Genomic DNA, 23709 nt, shown 5'->3' on the forward strand with positions numbered 1-23709 from the left:
TCGCCAGCAAGAACACACTCGGGACAACCGGAATCTTCTTCAGCAAAAAGCTTTATTGCTTCTTCAAGAGGGAAGACCCAGACCCCGGAAAATGGGATCGCTTATATAAACGCCTCAGCCATGGCGTTTCAGCACCTGATGTGGCATGTCAGCTCCTGATTCGTTGCTCACCCATCACCCCACTACTACGTCCCGAGATGGGCAGTGACTAAGCGTGAGTTCACTCTCGCACTTGCGCACAAGGCTTGTTTACTAGTTAGGCATAGCGGAGGCCAGCGCCATCTTATAATGGCCATTGCTCGTGGCTCGTGATTGCTCACTTCACGGCTCTCCACATCTCTCCCTTTTTATTTTATTAAAATGAGGCTGGACTAGGTCTGTGTAATCATGTCCATCTGCTGTGGCTCCTGTCTTAGGTCGTTCCTCCAATGTCACAGACTTTCCCGTCATAGGGTAACCCTATCACCACTGGACCCGTGTCTTAGGTTGATCTGTGCATGAGGAAAGTTGCCCGTCCCTGGATACCGCAGTGCTATGTGACAGTAACTACTAAATGACCTAGGGCAAACTCTACAAAAGAGGCCAGCCACCAATGTCAACTAATTCTTGAGCATAGATAGCCAGATTTCGGGGGAGGCCCCTTGCTCAATGGCAGCAAGTGCTTGAGCTATCACAACCTTGTCATTTGTTTGTTGGGTTCTGAGCTTGCAAACCAACCAAAGCATGAACACAAGTCCACAGCAGGTGGCAACACCAAATAAACCTACCCCCACTCATTCCTTAAAATAAGAAAATGTAGATGAAATCCAGGAGGAGAGGCCCTCTGTCAATGACAGGTCCACTCGCATTGAGTTGATCTTTAAAACTGCCACCCTCAGGGCCTCAAGAGTCTTATCAAATCCCTCAGACCAATTTCCTGCAAGATACAAGGAAAGCTGTCTAGACAGATTAGCTGCATGAGTAAAATTTTCATATTGGACACTGGTAATACACAGAGCGCCCAATTTTCTTTCACAACAAAACTGGGCCATCTGGTATAGAACACCTATCTGTTCCTCCACCAGGTCAAGGAGCTGATTCAAAATCATCAGCCCTCCGTTTAACTTGGTACTAGCAGAAGTTTGTACAGTGATGGCATCAGCCAGATCTGCTGAAAGCTGATTTAATTTTGTGCCTGATTGAACCGTACTAGCCATAGTGTAACCTGCAGCTGTAGCAGCAGCTGCACTGGCTGAAATTGCTATGATTATGGCAACAGTCATGCCAAAATCTCTTTTTTGTCGAAACAGGGATAAGGTGGAGGGTGTTTCCACCGGAACAGGGATCCAATGTGGGATCCGTGCCACCATGGCACAGGTGTCCTTTGTTACATCCCAACATTGAGAAATCCAACAAGAATCATTGGAACAGACTTCAAATGAATCATTTGAAAGAATAAACAAGAAAGGGGGGTAAACACAGACTGGGGTAGGTGGATAATTAATCTTCTTTACCAAAGTTTTATTGAACCCAGTGATCTCTACACTGGTATTAGTATATCCATAAGAGTCCAGGGAGGCAGCATGTATTCCCCAATACTGAGCAAATCTTGAGATGCCAGTAAAAGAAGCCTTTCCAACTGCTCCTCCCTGGATAAAGATTAAAGGATTGAGTTCTGTACAACTGCCATTGACTCCACAAAGCACCCACTTGTGAAAGGGATGCATTCTAAAGTCCTGTATGAAAAGTCCCTTTTTCATAACAAATTCCTTCTCTGGGTCAGCCATCATGTTGGGAGAAAAGGAAAAGGATTTACTATGATCTGCCCAATGAGTGATGGAGGATTGACAATCAGACCAAGGCAGGATCAGCCCTTCATCTTCCAAGCTAAAATGAGGGGCTATTTTTGGTTGGTGGGGACGTTCTTTGTCTGAAAAGTTAGGTGGTAGAAATGTACCATTAACCCAAATTGCCTCCTGCCAGAAGGTCTGATTTGTAAAGGTTATATCTGCGTTGGAAGGATCTTGGGTTGTGCTCACCCAACCTCCTCGGTGCTCATTAAACATCCCCAAAGCTCGGGCTGTGAGGTTGATACATTTTCCTGGTCCATTAATTTGGAAGCATAAAGAACTCTGTTCTAATAAAGAGAGACTTTCTCCTAATGGTGCTCAGGTGGGATCATAGGGTATATATGGTAAATCTAATGTTTTATTAGTAGTAAAGAATTTTGGAAAAACTATAGCATCATGGCGAACTGGCATTGGTTTAGGGAAAGTCGGGAGAATGGCCCATCTCTGTTCGCCCATCATACTAGGAACCTGAGACAAGTTCAGCATTGTCAGGATCAGGAGCAGTCCTCGGGAGGTCAGCATCTTCCACACCATCCTTGATTACTATCTTGCGGGTGAGTCGTTCTGGCAGCCAAAATGGGTTGTCTTCACTCTGTGGAAAAACACAAACAGCTCCCCTGGATCTTATCAAAATAGGATCCGGGCCTTTCCACAGACCAGATAAGACATCCTTCCATTTCACCATTTCTTTTGGTCTATCGAGGTCTGAGCTATGTCGATCGGCTGCAGAGCGACCTTGCTCGTCAAGATTCAAAAAATTAAGTGTAAAGAGTGCCATAGATACAGCTACTCTTGGCACTGAGGGCAAAGTCTCATCAACTCCCCCCTTTTGTTTTATAAAATAAGACTTGAGTGTACGGTGGGCACGCTCCACAATGCCTTGCCCTTGAGGATTATAAAGAAGGCCAGTCAGGTAAGTGACATCCATTTGATGACAAAATTGCTGAAATTTAGTAGAGGTATATGCTGGCCCATTATCAGTTTTAAGAATTGTGGAGTGCCCCAAGCACTCCACGCTTCTAAACAGTGCTGTATAACATGAGAGGCTTTCTCACCTGTTAAAGGTGTAGCAAACATAACACCAGAGCAGGTGTCAATGGAAACATGTAAATTTGATTTCTTCCAAAGGAGGAAATATGAGTGACATCCATTTGCCAGACCTGTAATGGCCTGATGCCTTGGGGGTTTACCCCTACATGAGAAGTAGGCAGAAAGTGACAACAGTTTTGACATTGGGTGACAATGTCACGAGCTTCTTTCCTGGTTAAAGTGAAACAGTGGCGTAATGTTTCAGCTGTCACATGGAAGCGTTTATGAAACTCCCTTGCAGCCTCTGCCTGTGAGGACAGAGCAGCAGCCACGATTCTAGTGGCTTTGTCTGCCAAGTCATTTCCATGGGACATGGGGCCAGGAAGGCCAGAATGAGCCCTAACATGAGTAATATACACAAGATGTCTTCTATGTAACAGGGCTGACTGAATTTGCTGAAAAATGTGAGCAAGCTTGCTAGAGGATCTAATTAAGCCAGCAACTTCAAGCGTATTAACTGCATTAACTACATATAAGGAATCAGATACAATATTGAGCGGTCCCGGAAAAGTTTCAAGGACCTCTAGAACTACCAAACACTCTACAACCTGGGGTGATGTCTCATTATATTGTTTAGATGTTACTTGGCCATTTACTACATATGCACCTATACCAGATTTAGATCCATCTGTATACACTACTACCCCATCCGGAAGTGGGTGTTTGCCTGTTATTACTGGAAACACTATGGCTTGGCTTAAGGCGTACTGTAAAATTGGATGTTTTGGATAATGATTATCAATTTGTCCTGAATAGGAGGCAACCAAGACTACCCAATTGTTAGTTGTTGCTGCCAGGGTTTGAACTTGAGCAGAGGTATAAGGCACAATTAGCATATGAGGTTCTTTCCCAAAATGAGTAATGGCTGCTCTTATCCCCCAAAGTGCAAGTTGAGCAACTGCATTAGGATACCACTCAATGATTTTTGCAGGGGAAGCATTAGGGTGGACCCACAATAAGGGTCCATTTTGCCATAAGACTGCTGTTGGTAACTGTGCAGTTTTTAATATGCACAATTCAAATGACTTTGACTTGTCAATGCATTGTAATTGAGCATCTTGTAAGGCCATTTCTATCATTTGTAAAGCTTGACATGCAGCTGGGGTAAGTGCTCTGTGGGAGGAGATGTGGATATTTCCCTCTGATGTGTCAAATAAGTGCTTTAATTCTGCTGATGGAATTTTCAAAAATGATCTTAGCCAATTAATATCTCCTAGCAATTTTTGGAAATCATTCAAGGTATGTAGTTGATCAGCTACTGACAGCTAGTGCCTTGAACTCATCTAATGGTGGGTAGAGGCTTCTTTCCTTATGTGCCTCCCCAGCTCGATCTCTCTTCTTCTCTCCCTTTCCATCCCTTTTTCTAAGCTCTCCCAAGGCATTTTGTCCCTTAATTCTTTTTTCCTTGGACTCAAGGCCCGGGGAAAGGCCTTCATTCTTCGGTGCACCTTGTTTCCTCCCAACTTTTATTCTCTCTCCCCTCTCTGTCTCTGATAGACTGTCTTGAATTTTGTCCAAAACTTTCTGCCCCGCTTCAACCATTTGCTGACAATCCTCGTCTGTTAAGCACGATCTCACCAATTTCCACAACAGCATGGCCCCTGCTTTAAACTTGCCATTCTGCTGTTCCCTAACTAGATCTCCTTTCAGTTTGTCCCATGAGGCGACAGTTAATGAACCTGAGCAAGCATACCATGGTGCCACACGGTCTATCTCCCTGACAAATCCCTCTATAGTCTTAGTGGCGATTTTCAGGCCACACTGCTTCAAGACCTACCATAAGGCCGTTACTACAAAGTGGTAGATTCCCATACTGGTCGCTGTCCAGGCCTGACTGCGACTGAGAACCAGTCAGCAATACTGGTCGCTGTCCAGTGGTGGAAGCAAAATGAAACCGAAAGAAAAAGAATGGGCGCTGTGAAAACAATCAAAAGGGTGTCTAACTCTGGAGAAATTTCAAGACTGTACATACCTTACAGAGCTGTAGTGTCCTGCAGTTCTGGTTCTGCCCTGCAAACGAGGGATCTCCCTTGCGCAGGTATGATGGTAGTTCCCGGGTCTTCGGTGCCACTTATCCCGAGCTATGGTTCTCACCAGCAAGAACACACTCGGGACAACCAGAATCTTCTGCAGCAAAAAGCTTTATTGCTTCTTCAAGTGGGAAGACTCAGACCCTGGAAAATGGGGTCGCTTATATAGCCCTCAGCCATGGTGTTTCAGCACCTGATGTGGCGTGTCAGCTCCTGATTCGTTGCTCACCCATCACCCTACTATTGCGTCCTGAGATGGGCAGTGACTAAGCATGAGTTCACTCTCGCACTTGCGCACAAGGCTTGTTTACTAGTTAGGCACAGTGGAGGCCAGCGCCATCTTATAATGGCAATTGCTCACGGCCAGCTCTCCACATCAAAAGGCCTGATGAGGAGCTGAGAGTTAATCCATTGGTTATTAACCAGGAGACTATAGAACCACAATACTATAGACTATAACACAACCCAGGTATGTGTTGTACAAAAACAAGTAAGATGTATCAGCATTGTCTCCACTTTATTTTGAAACAATTTTCAGCTTTCACAGGTTAGAAAAATGTCACATCCCACCTCTCCTGATGCTGACACTTTCATAAGCCTAACACAGTTATCAAAAAGAGAAAACTAATAGTAATTTAATTGTATTTACTAAACTTCAAGCCAGGCTTTATTCAAATGTTGCCAGTTTTTCATTCAATGGCCATTCCTCGTCTATAATCCAAGCCATGGTCCTACAAGATATCAGCTCTGGGGCATTAGTCTACTGAGGAGTTTGCATCTTTCTCTGGTCTTCCTTCCTTCTCTTTTTATGCTTGACTGCTTTTGATAAGCATTGCTATTGTCTGGTTGGATACTCCTCAGGGGATTGCCTGGTGCTTTCTCCAAGTCTAATTTGCAATTTGCATGAGTCTACACATATGTAATGCCACACCCTTTCTGCATCCTGCATTAGGTGAACTGAGCTCTGATGTGAAGTGGCTTGCTACTGGTTTTCTTTACTTGTCTCATCTACAGAGGTTCCTTAGAGGCTTTTCCCTTCTTTCCTGGTATAATAGTAAGTACCCTGTGAGACCGCACAGCTATTCCCCCAAAACACTAGATTTTATATTCACTCATGTATCTTGCACACTATAGTGTTTTGCATAGGGTTGCTGGAATCTAAGAATAGCTTCACACTGACCACTCAGATACTGATGTCAGGTATGATGAAAGTAATTGAACAATACTTTCATGCTGATTGATCAGGATCACAGAAAGGACTCAGGACCCAAACCATGATCACGGTTTGCTCTTAGGGCAGGCTTTTTATAAAATATCCAAGTGCAGGAGTCAAGGGTGGAGCATTATCACATTTTGGCTAACTGGACAAAATATTATCAGATGACCTTTAAGCTATTTGGTCCTAATTGAGGTAAGTGATGTGGTGGTTAGGGGTCTTCCAGAGTGCTGAGATAACAGAACATGACTATTACAATCATAGTGCTATGACCTTTTAGGAGAATGTTTCAGTGTCAGCTACAAAGAGAGTGGAAACTGAATTTCACCTTATGAGCAAAATGGAAATTAAATACAAAGTGGCTGCAGTCATGTTAAAAGGAGCAGACCTTAACAGTATTTGCCTAAGTTCTTACTTCAGTTTTGGTTGGTTTTTGTTTGTTTGTTTGTTTGTTTTGTTTAGTAAAAAAATATTCTGAAACAAGAGAATTATTTTCCCACATGTCATTTACACCACCATAGCCTAACACATCCTGTCCTAGGCCACAAATGACAGTCAACCTACCATTATTTTATCACTCATGTTGCTCCCATGAGGGTCATCAGGAATGTCCCAGTGGCTCTCAAGTCCTTCCAATAATCTTTCTTGTCCTTTTGTCTTTGGAACACATTCTTATTTTCACCACACCAACAGACTATGATTCCTTTTAATGACAGTGACTGAATTGGCAACTAGAACAAAAGACTGAATTCTTCAGAAGAAGTAAGAAAAGATATGGTCCCTACAATGTTTCCTTCACAATACACAGCAGATATTAAAAATTACAGAATTTGTGAACAAGCAGAGCAATGCCACCCATAATCAAGACAGCAAAAAGAATACTCGAGCAATTCCAACAGACAAGCAAGGTATTGAAATTACCTGAAAAATAAATTTATTTTAGTGGAGGTGTTGTTTGAGACAAGGCCATGATGTGTGACATACTAGCCTCAAACTCATGCTTATTTAGTCTTAGCCTCCTGAGGGTTGAGATTAGAGGCAGGTGCCACCATGCCTCATGCAAAGCGTCAGTAATTCAAAACTGGATAAACATAGAGCAGCCCATAGAAAGGGAGATAGAAAATTTCAGGAGACTTTAGGAAATTAGAAACAAAACAGAAGTTCTAGAATTGAAAAATGTGTCTATATTTTTAAAGAACCATGAACCCAAGTTTGACCACTGCTGGATAGATCCTGACAACTCTCTCTGTCATATTTGCTTCAGGCCACAATGCTCCCCTGATTTGCCTCTGATGCTATTACTTTTCTTATCCCTTGGAGCTTATCATTCCAGGTGCAAATTTACTTTTTCCCCAAGTGATGTTTGAATTACTTTTAAATATATAAATAATATGTTTTTGTACTTTTTTTAGATACATGTTACGAAACTGTTTTAAAATATGCAATGTCATGTCTTTAGATTTCATCCACATTGGTATTTATACTTTATTACCTCTGGCATAGTATTTCATTTCTTGAATGAGTCTCTAGTTATTTTGTTCTTTTGATTTGCATCTAATGTACAGCACTTATGTTTAAAAGTGAAGCTACCATTAGATGAGGCAAGGTGATCCTTGCCTGTAATCCCATACTTGATAGGTGGAGGCAACAGGACCTGTAGTTCAAGATCAACTTTGGCTATAACAAACTTGAGGACACTCATAGTCTCAAGTATGGAACTCCATTGCAGAATATAATAAGTATAATGCTACTATAAGCATCCTATGTCAGTCTGCTAGAGAACAGGAAAGAGAATCTGTGATACTCCACATAATATAGTTCCATACAAATAGTGTCTTGTTTTATGGTTTGTACCTTTATATCAAATTTCCTGTAGTCAGATTTTGCTTCAACCGAATAATGTGACTTTACCTTTACAGTATTTACCAAAATGTGGCATTATTCACCTATGAACACATTAACAGGATGGTACTTACTGACTAAATGTTTTAATTTAATTTAACTTGATTCTTACATGTATAATATCCTTCTTTTCCATTTTTCTATCATTTGTTCAGTTTCTCTGTGCATTTTCTGCTGGGTGATCTTTGCAATGTATAATCTCCATGTAAAATTCTTCAAAAGCCTTTGGTCTTATACGCAAACATTTTAAGTTAGTTTTAACTACCATTTTATATCTTTTAAGTATTTTCTATATTTTATAATTTTTCAAATATTTATTTATTCTAAATTAGTTTTGTTAGGTTAGGAGATAATAGTGTTTCCTACCCATCACCACACTCAAGGCTAGATATAATATACCCATTACCTTTCACAGTTACCTTAGAGTGATCTTTGGATCAGCTTAAAAATCTTTGGCTCTTCCTTTGTGAGGTTTAATATCGACTTTACAAATTCCACAAAAGAAACTCCATATGTGTTTTCAAAATAGACTTGCATTGAACTAATCTTGGAAAGCTTGACATTTGTGTGTGTGTGTGTGTGTGTGTGTGTGTGTGTGTGTGTGTGTGTATGATAGTAATTTTTAGTCACAAGCATGTTAAAACCCATCTTATACTCAGATTTTTCTTCTACTTTTTTCTTTGATAACTTGATTTTTTTTTCCAGAGTGCTTGCAAACCTACCATATGTTTTTTGTTGCCACAAGGAATATGATCATTTGTTTCTTTATTATATTTTCTAATTTGTTTTTACTTGTCTGGAGCTATTGATTTTTGTGTGGTGTGTTAGGAACAGCTCAGTTCCCAGGGCCTGTTTGACAGTGATTTGAAATGTGTACATGAGTAAACAGAAGATGTGATGCAGTCTGACTTAGACTCAATGGATGCACGGAGCAGATGTTACTGCACTCACTTGGAAATTTGTATTCACAGTTTGAAAGTCTGTGTCTGCTCCCACTTTAAAAAGGCTTAAATGGGAAGTATCTGTGAACCACATAAGTTTCAGCTAGATCCAAGCTATTGGCTTGACTGCCAAGTACCTTTCTTTTGCCTCACTTCAGATTCAGGAAGTATGCATCTATCAGCTGTCAGTTTTATGCCCATCAATGCTTGCCTTCACAATAAATCCAGATTCAGCAATGGTGTTGGTGTTGTTGCACATCAAACTCAGCTAAGTTAAGCTGCAAGGCCTTATTCTATTTTCATGAAAGAACACTTGGGGACAGAGGACCCTGTGGCAAAATGCAACTCAAGTGTATATTTCAGTTGTCACATCAATATGAAGGGAATTAAGGGTCAGTGGCATCCATTATCCCCTGTTCTTATATTTCTCTAATACACATTGTCCCATTTCTAGACAAAAGATCATTTTTTAAAAAATATGTTTAAATAACCTGCAAACATAGAATGATTGGAATTCTGTGGGCCTAATTTCCATGTCAGTGGCTTTTATTCTATTTACTTCCTCCCCCTTTAAAATATGCCTTTATCTCCATTAGCTACAAAATGCAGAATAATAGAAAATATATATTGAGGATGCAATTTGATGAAAACCACTGTAAAGGGATAATTTAAATAATCTGGAGAAATATTTCTTCTTGGCTCTCCTTTTCACTACATATAGGGGCTAACTCCATCAGACTGCCACTTTATTATGTGCATTAGCCTTACCTAAAAGGCCTCAGTCTCATGTGGTAACCACACCGATTCCTAGAATGTCACTGACTGGTGTGCTAAAGTGTAAGTCAATCGACTGGGAGAAAATAGCAGTCTGGAGTGCTGTCATTGTTCTCTGAACAAATAGCTGTTCATTCTTTACATCTAGAATGGAGTCTGTTACATGGCCATGATTCTTCCCAGAGGTTAAGGGATAAATAAGCGCCTGCTGAGTTACAGTAGAAGTATTGGGTAAAACACTGTGTGAATCTATAATAACAAAAGAAAGACTGCTGTCATCTTTAGTGTTTCTATGTACTGAGCACTGTTTCAATATTACAACTCATTGATTTTATTTAATCATCAAAAACATTAATAATGATAGCCAGCATACTTTATAGTTAGATGAATCAGATGTGTACCTGATACAATTTTAGTCACCCCATTTATCACATCCCTCAGAGAGGCACTAAAGATGACAGCAGTCTTTCTATATTCTATATAGAGAATATATATATTCTATACATGAGTTCTATATTCAAAACAAGGGAAACAAAGTAACAAGAAAGCAACTAACTTCAGTAGATGGCCAATAACTGAAAGTGTCTTTGATACCAAGCTTGCACCAGAGACACACCATCCTGCAGGAAGCCACCCACTTCTCTAACTCCACCTGCATTTCACAGAGAAGAAGGCAGAAGCCAGAGAGAGTGGCCTGCATCAGACCCTACTGTGGAAGTTCTACAGCCCGAGTCAGATGATGATACAGCCAAAGCCTATCTGTGTTCTTAGTTGCTCTTGGGGAAACATCTATTAGCCACACAGTGTTCTAACTGGAAGTGACCCTGCAGGGCCTTCTAAAATCTACAGCTTGTCACACAAACAGAAAATGTGTTCTTCAGTAATGTATCACATATGGTGGAAGACCCCCATGATCTATGAGAGTAAGAAAACTGGGATGGAATGCATGATGGTGCTTCTCCTTCTGTTCAGAACAGATGGAGAGGGGAAGGTGATGGTGCAGCACACAAGTCACGCAAAAAAAAGTTCAACTACTTAAAGACCAACTTTAAGGAAGACCTTTTAGAGGGCACCAGTGGCACTTATGTCTTGAAGGTAACCAATAGCCAAGTAATTAAGGTTGGATCAATAGAAAGCAATTCATGCATAATATAGCAAATCTAGTCAACTACTCATGTATTCATGGCTGATAACACCCTAAATCCTAGAGGAGAATCTACTGACCACTTTCTTAAACCTAAGGAACATTCTAAATACTAATCCTTATATCCATATGTAAGAGTCGCTCTCTCTACTCATCAAAGAAGCTTCCTTTTTGCTGCAGACAGATCTCATTACAGAAAGCTAGTTCTGCTCAAAATGCAGAGAATAACTGACCATGGGTGCCTAGACCCAGTTGATACATCCACAATACAACCCCTATACCTAAAGTTCAGGAACTATCAAGGGATAGGGAGATGAAAGATTATAAGAACCAGAGGACAAGGACATCAATTATAGTACTATGTCCTCTACATATGATAGGGCTGCATCTATGAAACCTCAGCACTGTGACAGTCTAAGCAAGATATGAACAATGATAACAGCAGTTGACATTTCAACATGGGTGGGGAAACTCTCAAAAGGCCTGTTTTAGTTGTGATTTTATTGCTGTGAAGAGACCGTATGGCCATGGCAACTCTTATAAAGGAAAACATTTAACTGAGACTGGCTTACAATTCATAGGTTTAGTTCATGCCATCATGGTAGGAAGGATTGCAGCACACAGATCAACATGGTGCTGGGGATGGAGCTGAGAATTCTCGACATCTTAATCTGTAGACAACAGGAAGAGAAAGAGACATTAGACCTGGCTTGAGCATCTGAAATCTCAAAGCCCACCCCCAGTGACACATTTCCTCCAACAAGACCATAACTCCTAATAGTACCACTCCCTATGAACTTATGGAGCTAATTTCATTCAAACCACGACAGGCTCTAACCCTAGATAAGCTACAAATCATTAAAGACTACTGGAAGATTGAGGATCAGTTTTTCCTCCAGGATGAGATCCTTCATTGATTAGTCAATACCAAGTTGTTAGCCCTAAACAAACAGAAATACAAGCAACACTAAGTAGATGTAGCAGGTTGTATTTCTACATGCTCATATAAATGTGATGGTAATTAAAGAAAAAGAGAAAATGAGGAGCTAGATTGGGTCTCCTCAGAGAGGAGAGTGGGATAGCAAAAACACATTGTATGGCATGTTAAAAGAATTAATACAGATTACACTAAATGCAACCTTTCTACATACAAATGGAACCATGTGTTCCAACACCTTGAGAACTGCCCAGAGTGTGCTCAGTCCATGCTGGAAACAGCAGTTGTTTAGGTCCAGGGCCCTGCTGCCCTGCTGTGAGCCTCACAACTCAGGTCATGGCAGTGTCACTTTTGCTGCATGCTTCATCAGTTGTCAGCTCATATTCTACTCACAGTCACAAGGCACAGAACAATGTTTTTCCTTTGCTGAATTCATCTAGGTTTGATTCACCATGTTTTATGAGGATTTTGATTTTGAAATGTAGATAGTGAAGGTCTGATAAGGGGAAGATTTGGTCATCACTTGAACAGTGGCTATGGCCTAGTTGCTGGATATTTGTATTTGGAGAAGGCATTGCTGAGGAACGCTGCTATCAAGGTAACAGTCTTTTAGGAGTGGATGGCTTTCTGAGCGTGGTACAAAATGGGGGATTCCCATTCTCAGTGAGTCCTACCTGTCTCTGTATTTCTAGAGTGTCCCTGAACACAGTTGGCTGGCCTTGTCTGAAAAGTGACCTTGTTCAGAGTTTTCTACAAGGCTACATAACTCAGCACACATGTCCAAATCTGGCTTCCCACCTGCATGATAATTCGGTACTATATGATAACCATTCAACCTTTCCCACTTCCACACATACCCCTAGAAAGCTGTTATATACTCTTGTCCTGAAACAATAAAGTAGACTTGTCTGAATCTTGCTCTTTGCATCTGTTCCCTGTTGGTATTTTCACTGGGTACCTTCATATTTTCACTGGGTATCTGAAAACGTACATGTGGAAGGAATTGAGAAATTACCAAATACCAGCTGCTTGGGATATTACTCATTCATGGGTTTTGAAGGGTGAAACTGAAGGGTAAGGACTGTGAATGCCTCACTGTTTTGCTTTGCTGCTTATTTTGTTGCTGTTGTGGTTAATTTTGTATTTCTTTTTATTTTGTATTTCTTGTATTTTTTGGTAATTCTTAGTCACATATCATAACCAAATGGTCCATAGAGGATTCCACCATTAATAATATAGTTACCATTATTTTTAGTGTCCCCGGTTCTTCCTCCTCAGGCCTTTTCCACATTACCTTCAGTTAATGGGCCTCCTCAAACAATGATTTGGCAATGAATTACTGCAACAAAATTGTTGGGGCACATCAGGCTCCCCTGTGTGATATCCTGGAATCATCTTAATATTCATTACTGCTGTTCTCAATAAGAAAGCAGACTGAGGGAGCAGAAACAGAGGCCAAAATGGAACTAAAAGCAGTTATGCTTGAGGTCAGCTCTACTTCTTACCTTGTCTGTCTTCACCAATGTTTAATTGGGTGACAGCTTACTTATATAAGCTTCCAAGTGAGAGGACTAGAGGATTTTTCAACAAATGATGGCTGGCTTGTAGGAGGAGCTGATGCCTAAACAGACCAAGTGCTAATGTCTCCTTGAGAGATTGCATCACAGTGAGCCGGGTGGAGTCCCCAAAGTGTAACCTGAGCTAAGGGCAATTACTCATGTCATTGCCACTAATAAAGCCACTAAAGCTGATGTGGGCTATAAAGGGATAAAGCTAAGAGCTTTAATGACTTTTAGACAACAGAATGTTGTCTCTAAATGTAGGTCATAGAGGAAAGACTGAAGCAGAAGGGGGCTCTATGCTGGTTATCACAGACACAAAGTGGATAGCATCAACCTTTATCTTGAACAGCGTTTGGGGTTTTCCTTTGTGGTTAGAAGATGTCTACTCTGTAATCAGAGATCAACACAGTTGCCCTGGGGCAACTGTTGAACTCCTTTAGTAACTGTATGCTACTTCTTTCTCTGAGCTGTTATTAGTGCAGAGAAGCAAGGTCAGCTTGTACCAATGGAAATTTGGTGGAGAGCTTGGTCACACTTTGCATTCCAGATGTTTGGCCATACTATCAGTGCTGCATTATTCAGGTTTCTGCCTGGAATAGACTAACTTACCTAATGATGGAGTGCTAAAATCTGCCTTAATATCTGTCCTGGTCCACAACTGTTAGCATTCTGTCTAAACTCCACTCTAGAGTTAACTGGCAACAGCAAGGTAGACCTGGCTCATCATAAAAGGGGCTGCCTACCCCCTCCTCTCCCTGTTGCCTCTCTCTCTTGACACTTGCCCTCTTGCTCCCCTTCTCTCCCCATTCCCTCCACCCCCCCTCCAGGTGCTCATGGCCAGCATCTATTCTTCCCCTCCCCTCCCCTCCCCTCCCCTCCCCTCCCCTCCTCTCCTCTTTCTTCTTCTTCTTCTTCTTCTTCTTCTTCTTCTTCTTCTTCTTCTTCTTCTTCTTCTTCTTCTTCTTCTTCTTCTTCTTCTCCTTCTCCTTCTCCTTCTCCTTCTCCTTCTCCTTCTCCTTCTCCTTCTCCTTCTCCTCCTTCCTCTTCCTCCTCCTCCTTCCTCCTCCTCCTTCTTCTTCCTCTCTCTCTTTCTCTCTCTCTCTCTCTCTCCCTCTCTCTCTCTCTCTGCCTTTATCTGCATCTACTTTCTACTACCCTCTTGACTCCCCTCCCCATGCCTTGAATAAACTCTATACTATACCACTGTGTGTCTGGTCCCTCAGAAGGAAGGGATGCCTTGGCATGGGCCCACCCAGGTACTCCCTCTTGCCCATACCTTACCACATCCCCATAGAACATATTCTTATATATCTTTATCTTTTTATAAACACATAAACAACCCCACCTCTCTGTACTCTCTTAGCCTCTCTGCAGACCGGCAGTATGTTCTAGCCCCTGTAAAACAGTGCACCAATCAGTTTGAGATAAACTCTGTGCTTGTGGAGACACAGTACCCTCTCCTACTTATAACTCTCAACTCAAGTGGCATGTACATCAATTCCAAATGGTAAGTAACCACTTCAAGTGGCAGCAGCTGGTGGTAAACTGACAGGGTGACCTTGGGCGTCCTTGATGCTTTCTGCAGTGCAATCTAAAAGCCACAAGTATCAGAGCAAGAGTTGAGTCTTTGAAGTCTCTTTCTGAATCCTCAGTAGTTGCCTGTTCTAGCAGAGGGCACCAGCTCTGCACATTCTTTGCCTCACTGCCAAGTGACAAACAAGTCTGACATTTGGATAGAGAAAGCCTGACATGAGTTCCAGAGTACACACTTTTGAGGTGAACATTGTTGTTTTTTCTCTACATCTATGGATTTTGTACCACCACTTTATAGTTCCTTGTATCTATTTTTTTTTAAAACAAAGAATTAATCAAGTTGGAAATTTTAATGCCTTCTCAGGAATTGCAGCAAATAAAACTTTGTGTTCTACTGAACAACAAAACAAAAGAAAGAAAGAAAGAAAGAAAGAAAGAAAGAAAGAAAGAAAGAAAGGAAGAAGGGAAGAAAGGAAGAAAGGAAGAAGGGAAGAAAGGAAGAAAGGAAGAAAGGAAGAAGGGAAGAAAGGAAGAAGAAGCAAAAGAGAAAGAGAGAAAGAAAGAAGAAAGAAGGAAGGAAGGAAAGGGAAGGCAACCTTTTGGTTTGTTGGCAGTCCTGGGGATTGAATCCAGGGCCTTATACATGATAGATGAGTGTTCAGCAATAGAACCTCCACCCTACAGATTTAAAGCATTGTCCTCCCATAAGACATGAAGTTTCTGAAACTCAGAACTGTGCCTCACATCCTGCTTTCCATAGGCCAAGCATAATACATAAGGCAGAGTACATGCATATTAAATGTTTCCTCAATGAATAAGTCTGTGTCCCATAAATTATTTACTTGATAAAATTGTTAAATGCTACAAAGAACACACTCAGGAAACAAACAAATTCTTTGAAGGGATAGTCTTGAAATTTCCAGTCTAGAAAACATATAATGTTTATTAGTGTACATTGTATCTATAGCTCCCTGTCTATGTATGTGCACATAAGCACTGTATATCATAATCTAACCACTTGTTAGCTGCACTTAGTGAGATATCAGTACTGACTTAAAACCTAACTGTGGCTTTTGTCTATGTCTTGGTGCACCCAGAACTTTCTCAGGCTATGTCTTACTGAAATTCTGACATATCCTTTGCTATTCTGTAGACAGTGTCTGTCCTTATTTGAATATATTCTTCCCTTTTTTCTATTTAAACAAACAGCAAAGAGCTATCAAAAGTCAAGTGACTCTCTCTTTGTTGAAGTTAGTTTGCTGCTCTACAGGGGTTCTCTACCTCCCCCCACAGAGTGTTGAAAAATAGCAGCCACCTGCTGTGTATGTTTTATTTCCTTTCTCCCTAATGAAAACTTCCTCTGCTTGGAAGGAGTCTTATGCTTTCTGTTGCAGCAACAAAACACCACAGGCCAAAGTAAAGTTGGAGAGGAAAGAATTTATTCATTCGGCTTATGCATCCACATCATAGTCCATCATCAAAGAAGTCAAAGAAAGTCAAGCAAGGCAGGAGCCTGAGCCAGAAGCTGCTGCAGAAGCCATGGAGGCCGGCTTACTGACTTTTGCCTCCTAGTGGATTTCTCAGTCTGCTTTTTTATAGATCCCAGGGCCGATAGGCCAGGGATGGCACCATCTACAATGGGTTAGGTCCTCACCCACAAATCTCTAATTAAAAAAAATAACCTATAGGTTTGCCTAGAGCTTGATGTATTGGAAGCACCTTCTCAACTGATGCTCCCTTCTTTCTGATGACTCTAGCTTGTGTCAAGTTGACATAAAACAAGCCAGTACAAATGACCCCTTGTTAATTTGACACACAAACTCATGATTTTTCAATTAGAACCTTACTTTCTCCTTTATCCTCAAGATGGCACATTATTGTTAATATAGTAATATGACCCAACAGTCCTTAGACTATCGCCTTAAATACCTAAAAAAAAGAAAGAAAGAAAGAAATTTGAACACATTGAAACTCCAGTCTCTTTAAAGTATCCAATCTCTTTTAAAAATACAAACTCTTGCAAAAGTTCAGTCTTTCAACTCTGAGCTCCTTAAAAACCAAAATTAAATTAAATACTTTTTTGCTTCTAGAGGGAAGAAGCAGAGCAGTCAAAATCTGAACAAAACAAAACAACTAGATATAACAATACAAACAACTATGTATAATATAACAATACAAACAACTATATATAATATAACAATATAAACAACTATATATAACAATATAAACAACTATATATAATACAACAATATAAAGAACTCAATGTTCAATGTCCAGGATTCACTCATGACCTGGGCTCCTCCAAGGGGTCATGTTTCTGTCTTCACCCTCTACAGCACACAGAGCTTGTCTTCTACTTCGGCTGGCTCCACTTCACGGCTGCTGTTATTCTTAGTGCTCATCCTCGGGTCATCCTCATCACCTCCAGTATGCTCGAGTCTTCTTCAGTAACAGAGCTGCACTTTCACCTATAGACTCGCTTTATTCTTAGTGTCAAAACTCAATTTCTTTGCATGACCCCTTCAGTTCTGGGTCTTTAACAGCTCCTGAAGCTGCAGCTTCAAATGCTTAGCTGCTCTCCGTGATCCTCTCCTTCATACCTTTGAAGCCAGTCCCACCTCAGTAACTCCTACACTACTAAGTGTGGCTGCCAGCACAAGGTACAAGCTTGGCAACTTCTGGAACACAGCTTCAATGTAAGCAAACACTTCCCAGATGTCACCTCAATGATACTGGTCTTTTCTTAATCACAGAAGATTGGTCCACTTCAGATGACCACCATCCATTATCTCATAAAGCAAATGTTTTACTTTAGTGGTTCTGGTATCTTAGTAAACATTGCTGATTCTTCGGCCCCAGCTAACCCAAATGGTGCACTAGAATCATTGTATACTCTAAAGCTCTGCATTGCTCTGAACATTTTTATTGTTGTTTGTTTTGTTTTTGTTTTTTGAGACAGGGTTTCTCTGGGTAGCCCTGACTGTCCTGGAACTCACTCTGTAGACCAGGCTGGCCTCGAACTCAGAGATCCTCCTGCCTCTGACTTTCAAGTGCTGGGATTAAAGGTGTGGACCACCACCGCCCTGCTGCTCTGAGCATTCTTATCTCTCAAGCTCCTACAGAACATCGTATTGCCTCTCAATACCCAATAGCTTTTCTAGTCCAGAGCTCCTAAGTCTTCCCATAACCCTCCCCCTGAACAACGTAGTCAGTGCTGTCACAGCAATACCCACTGCTTGGTACCAAGTGGTCTTAGTCAGAGTTATTAGTCCTGTAACAAAAAAACAGGACGAAAGCAACTTGAGGAGGAAAGGGTTTATTCAGCTGTGCTTCCATATCAGAGTTCATGATGAATGAAAGTCAGGGCAGAAACCTGGAGGCAGGAGCTGATGCAGAGGCTATGGAGGAATACTGCTTTGTGGCTTGCTTCTTGTGGCTTTTTCATTCTACTTTCCTATATTATACAGGACCACCAGCCTAGGTATGCAACCACGGATAATGGGCTGAGCTCTTACTCATAAATTTGCTAATGCTTAAATTTCTTTTTTCCTAAGAAAATGCCCTGTAGGTTTGCCTACAGTCTGATTTTACACAGACATTTTTGTCAACTGAGGCTTTATCCTCTCTGAAAGCTCTAGCAAGTGTCAACTTGCCATATAACTAGCTAGTATACTATGTATACTATATATACTATGTATATATCTCACTGGATTCTCATTGGAAGAGAAAATATCCCCATTAAAAATGTCTGTCTCGCAGCAGAGAAATGTTAAGCTTATAAAACTTATTTTGTTATTTTCTGGTGGTGTTTTTGGTGGTGGTGGTGGTGGTGTGTGTGTTTGTATGTGTGTGTGTGTATTTTGCATGTGTTTTGCATGTGCATTTATATAGGCTTGAGGATGATGTTAGATATTGTCTTCAATCACTCTCCATCCTTTGAGGGGGGAATCATTCCTTGAACCTAGAGCTCACCAATTCAGCTAGTCTGGCAAGCTATGGGGGTCCCAGAGACCCTCTTGTCTCCATCTCCCCTGTTCTGGGAATATAGGTATCTGACTTTTCATGTGGATTCTGAAAATCAGAATTCAGGTCCTACTTGTATGGTTTTTCCATTGAACCTTCTTCTCCCCAGCCTTAAGTGTACTTTTTTCCTCTTCAGTATAACAGTGTGTTCTCTTACTGCTGTTAGACTCCTGTTCACTGTGAGCATCACACGCACACAATATGCCCTACAGCTAAAGTGTTACTTGTCTGTTTAGTTTCTCACCATAAGTATTTCTGATTAAGTCTAATTTGCCTCCCTCTGATTTCCAGTTTAGAACTGTTGGCTGGGATGGCTGCTGTAACTTGATATGGCTACCTTATCAGCAAGCAGCAAAACTTACTGACTCCCAAGCCAAGACAGCTTTACTACTACAAACCCTTTGTTTAGCATTTTTAAGAATTCCTTAGAGCTTAATTAGCAGCACCCTCCAGAAGAAGATGATTTCATCAAACAGCTTTGCTTGGGGACTTGGGGTTCTTATTCCTAGCTCTCTCACAGACGGTGGCCTTCAGCAGTCACTGGGGAACTTTCACTCTCTCTATAAGCAGTGTGGAAGTGACACGAAAGCATGTTGGTCCTAGAAAACTATGCCAGTCATTCCAGTTGCTCTACCCTCAATCCTATAAGCCTCTGAAACACAGTTCTAAAGAGTAACCAGCCTGGCACCCTACTTTCTTCATGGTGCTAATGACTATCATTCATTAGAAATAGTCATTTGTCAGACCATAAATTAACCAGAAAAGATTAGGATGAACACTATTCTCATTAAAGGAAAAACGCAAGAGGATATTACAATCCTAAACATGTATACACCAAACAAAAAGGCACCCAGGCTCATAAAAAACAAACAAACAAACAAAAAAAAAACAAAACAAAAAGTAAACCACAACTTCAGCTAAAATCACATATTGACACTCACACAGTGATGCTGGATGACTTCAGTAGTCCACTCTCACCAACAGATAGGTCATTCAGACAAAAACTAAACAGAAATGCTGAAGTTAAATAACATTATAAATTTAATAGGCCTAGCTGGCATCTCCTGAACATTCTACCTAAACACTAAAGCATATACCTTCTTCCCATGAAACTCTATCCAAAGTGGACCACATTTAGTACACAAAGAAAGACACAATAGATTTTAAAAAATTGAAATAACACCCAGCATTCCATATTTCTATTAGCTCTAGCTGAATTTCTATTAGCTCTAGCTGAATATCAACAACAGAAATGACAGCACACAAATTCATGGAAGATGAACAGCTCACTATAAAATGAAAATTGGCTCAAAAAAGAAATCAAGAAAAATGAAAACATTTTCAAAGCCGAGAGAAAATGAAAAGAGAACATATTCAAACATATGAAATACATAAAGGCAATTCTAGGACACCAACTTATAGAACTACATGCCTACACCAAAAAGAAGAGATTTCATATTAATAACACAATGACACATTTGAAAGCTCTAGGAAAACAAGAAAACAATAGTCAAAAAACAGTAGACAGGAAGAAATAATCTTAATATACATTAGAATATATAATATAAATATATATATTTACCCAACTTATTGTTTTCTCTCTCTCTCTCTCACACACACACACACACATATAATCATTGCACAAATGCAGAAGTATCAGTGAGTCTGTGCATGAGCCTGGCCATTTACTTGTCTAAAGCATCTTGCCACTTCAGTGTGTGTGACTTTGCTTGCTACAGAACAGATGGTTACAATGAGAGAAAAGTGAGCCCATGTTGCTATTTATAAGCATAACTAGTATGTAATTTATGTAATTCCTTGTTTATTTGGCTTTGTTTTCATAGAAAATGTTAAGGTAACCAAAACAAAGGTGAAAATGTTGTTTCTGATAAAAACTGGCTCACCACTGTCTCAAACTTCTAGTTACTAATGTTCATTGTGACAAAGGGCACAAAAGCCTAATTACTTTTTGGAAAATTGTTTTTGTACTTTCCACTCTCTGTTTTGAATTATAGGCTCATTTGAGATACATTAGCATATTGATATTGCATGTTTGATAATGGTGCAATTTTGATGCTAAACTGCATTACTTAATACTTAGTGAGACTATCAAACAAGCAAAATGGCTGCCCCAGGCTAATATCCACTTTCTTGGCAAGTTGAGGTTTAATGAGAATATCCCGGCCTCCCTGGGTAAGTCCTGCTCCATTGTACCTCTAGGCACATGTGCAAGAGTTGCCCTTCCTTCTGTCATAGAATAGATGTCTCGGGGAAGAGAAGCCTCCTATTTGCAGAGGTGAAATCAGATAAGGAGAGAAGATGGCACTGAGTTCTGTGTCTGAAGAATCAGTTTGTTCCTGCAACATTTTTCCCTAAATTCAACACGTAAAAGAAATCTTATCTAAAATCCACTTGCCAGGTCTTTAGGTTATGTAGTAATTATCTCATTATGGTAGCAGCAGGGCACAAACTCAAGTAATTCTCACAACATAACAACTCTCAAGCTTCAGCCTAATGACTTGCAAAACTTTCTAAACCAATGCTAACATCAAACTGAAGTTTCCTTTCACGCAAATATATGACCTGGTAACATTTTTTAAATCCTTAAGACGTTTCTCCTCCTCCTCCTCCTCCTCCTCCTTCTCCTACTCCTTCTTCTTCCTTCTTCCTTCTTCCTTCTCTTCCTCCTCCTCCTCCTCCTCCTCCTCCTCCTCCTCCTCCTCCTTCTTCTTCTTCTTCTTCTTCTTCTTCTTCTTCTTCTTTCTTCTTCCTCCTCCTCCCTCCTTCTCCTCCTCCTCTTCCTTTTTCTTCTTCTTCCAGAAATGTATTTTTCATTACAATATATTCTCCTTCCCCAAGTTATCCAAAACCCTCACCACCTCCCAGACTAGGTTAAAATAAACCACTATTAAAAAAAAAAAAAGGAAATGAAAAAGCCTAAGAAGCACATACACACAGCAATTCTATGAAAGCACAAAATTAGAAATCATAATAAATGAGCAAAACATGTGGTAGGAAATGACAAAGCATTGAGAAGCATAAAGTCCCTCCAAAGATATTAGTGAGTTAATTTACTATTGGTGATCTACTGTTTGCATGGGGCTTGCCCTTAACTGTGGTTTGGATACTCAGTGAGATTCCATTAGAGAGAACTGATTTTTTTGTTTATTGGAGGTTGGCAGTTGGAGATAGCTTCTGGGTTAAAGATGGAGGCTCTGAGACCCACATCTGGCCCAAACCTGTGAAGGATCTGTGCTTGCTGTCACAATTGTTGTGAGATCTATGTGCATCAATCTTGTTTTGTCTAGAAAGCAGTGATTCCTTGGTATCTTCCATCTCCATTTCTTTGAGATCTGAGGGGAAAGAGTTGATATAAATGTCCCATTTAGGACTGGGTGTTCTAAAGTCTCTCAGCCTTTTCACATTGTCCAGTTGTAGGTGTCTGTATTTGTTTCCATCTACTGGAGATGGATTGTTACGTTTCTTTTGTTGTTGTTGTTTTGTTTGTTGGTTTTTTGTTTGTTTGTTTGTTTTTTGAGACAGTTTCTCTGTATAGCCCTGGCTGTCCTGGAACTCATTTTGTAGACCAGGCTGGTCTCAAACTCAGAAATCCGCCTGCCTCTGCCTCCCGAGTGCTGGGATTAAAGGCGTGCGCCACCACGCCCCGCTACTTGTTACATTTCTTAAGCAGAATAATGGTACGTAGTTTTTCCTTACATCCTAAGCTTACCTAGTATAAGGTTCGTAGTCACCAAAGCAGTGTCAGAAATGGGTTTCATCTCATGTGAGACAGTGATTGGTCTCTCTCACAACTTTAGTACCATTATTGCACCAGCTCATGCAGGCAGATCACTATTGCAGATCAAGGGGTGTATAGCTACATTGGTATTTACCTTTTCCTCTGATAATGCTCAGAGTACCTTCCTGTTGCAGTAAATCTCCAACCCCAATAAGCCCATCCAAGGAAAACACAAATCAGTTACATATTTATAAACTGCATGCCTATATTGGGCAGATATATCTCTATACCACTTTCTTCCCCAGCTATGAAATCCCTTGTGACTTGCAGTTTCTCCAGGCCATGCACTTCTTTTCCATCTTCCTTCCAGCTTTTCTCCCTCTATACTCCATCTCCCCCAATTCCTCCTCCCCTTCTTTTCCTGTCTTACCAAGAAAACCTGCCTCCTCATTTTTGTCCAGCAATAGGCAATTTATCATCCTTATTAGCCAATCAGACAATTAATGGTACACCTTTCAGTACCATTAACACTTTTTCATAGGGATAAAGGCTCTAGGGAGGCACCAGTTTGACTTCTCCAGGTTCAAGGAGATACAGATGTTGTTTTTAGCAATAGAACCTTGCCATCATCTTGTGAGAGCAACCAAAATCCTTCACAATAGCCCCGATTGTTTGGGATTTTCCATGGGGCCACTTTGATCAAATGTTAATTAGATATAACTCGTTCCTGGCACTGGAAGTTTCCTTTGGTGCCAAGAGTGGTCTAGTTGAGGTTTTGTCTCCACAAATTTTTGCTGATTACATTTTGATTTCTTTCACACATGTGTATCTTTTAATAATCATCTATTATAGTAGGTGTCCATATGGCCCCTCAGATGTCTTTTAGTTTTAGCGGTTCCTCCCCGTTTTTCCTCCCTCACACAATCTTTCCTTCCCTCTCCATATAATTCTCACATTCTAATACCCTACCCATTCTTCCTCCATCTGTAA

Source organism: Mus caroli, unplaced genomic scaffold, assembly GCF_978045245.1.
Source record: "Mus caroli unplaced genomic scaffold, Mus_caroli_1 scaffold_6, whole genome shotgun sequence".
NCBI classification, from domain to species: domain Eukaryota; kingdom Metazoa; phylum Chordata; class Mammalia; order Rodentia; family Muridae; genus Mus; species Mus caroli.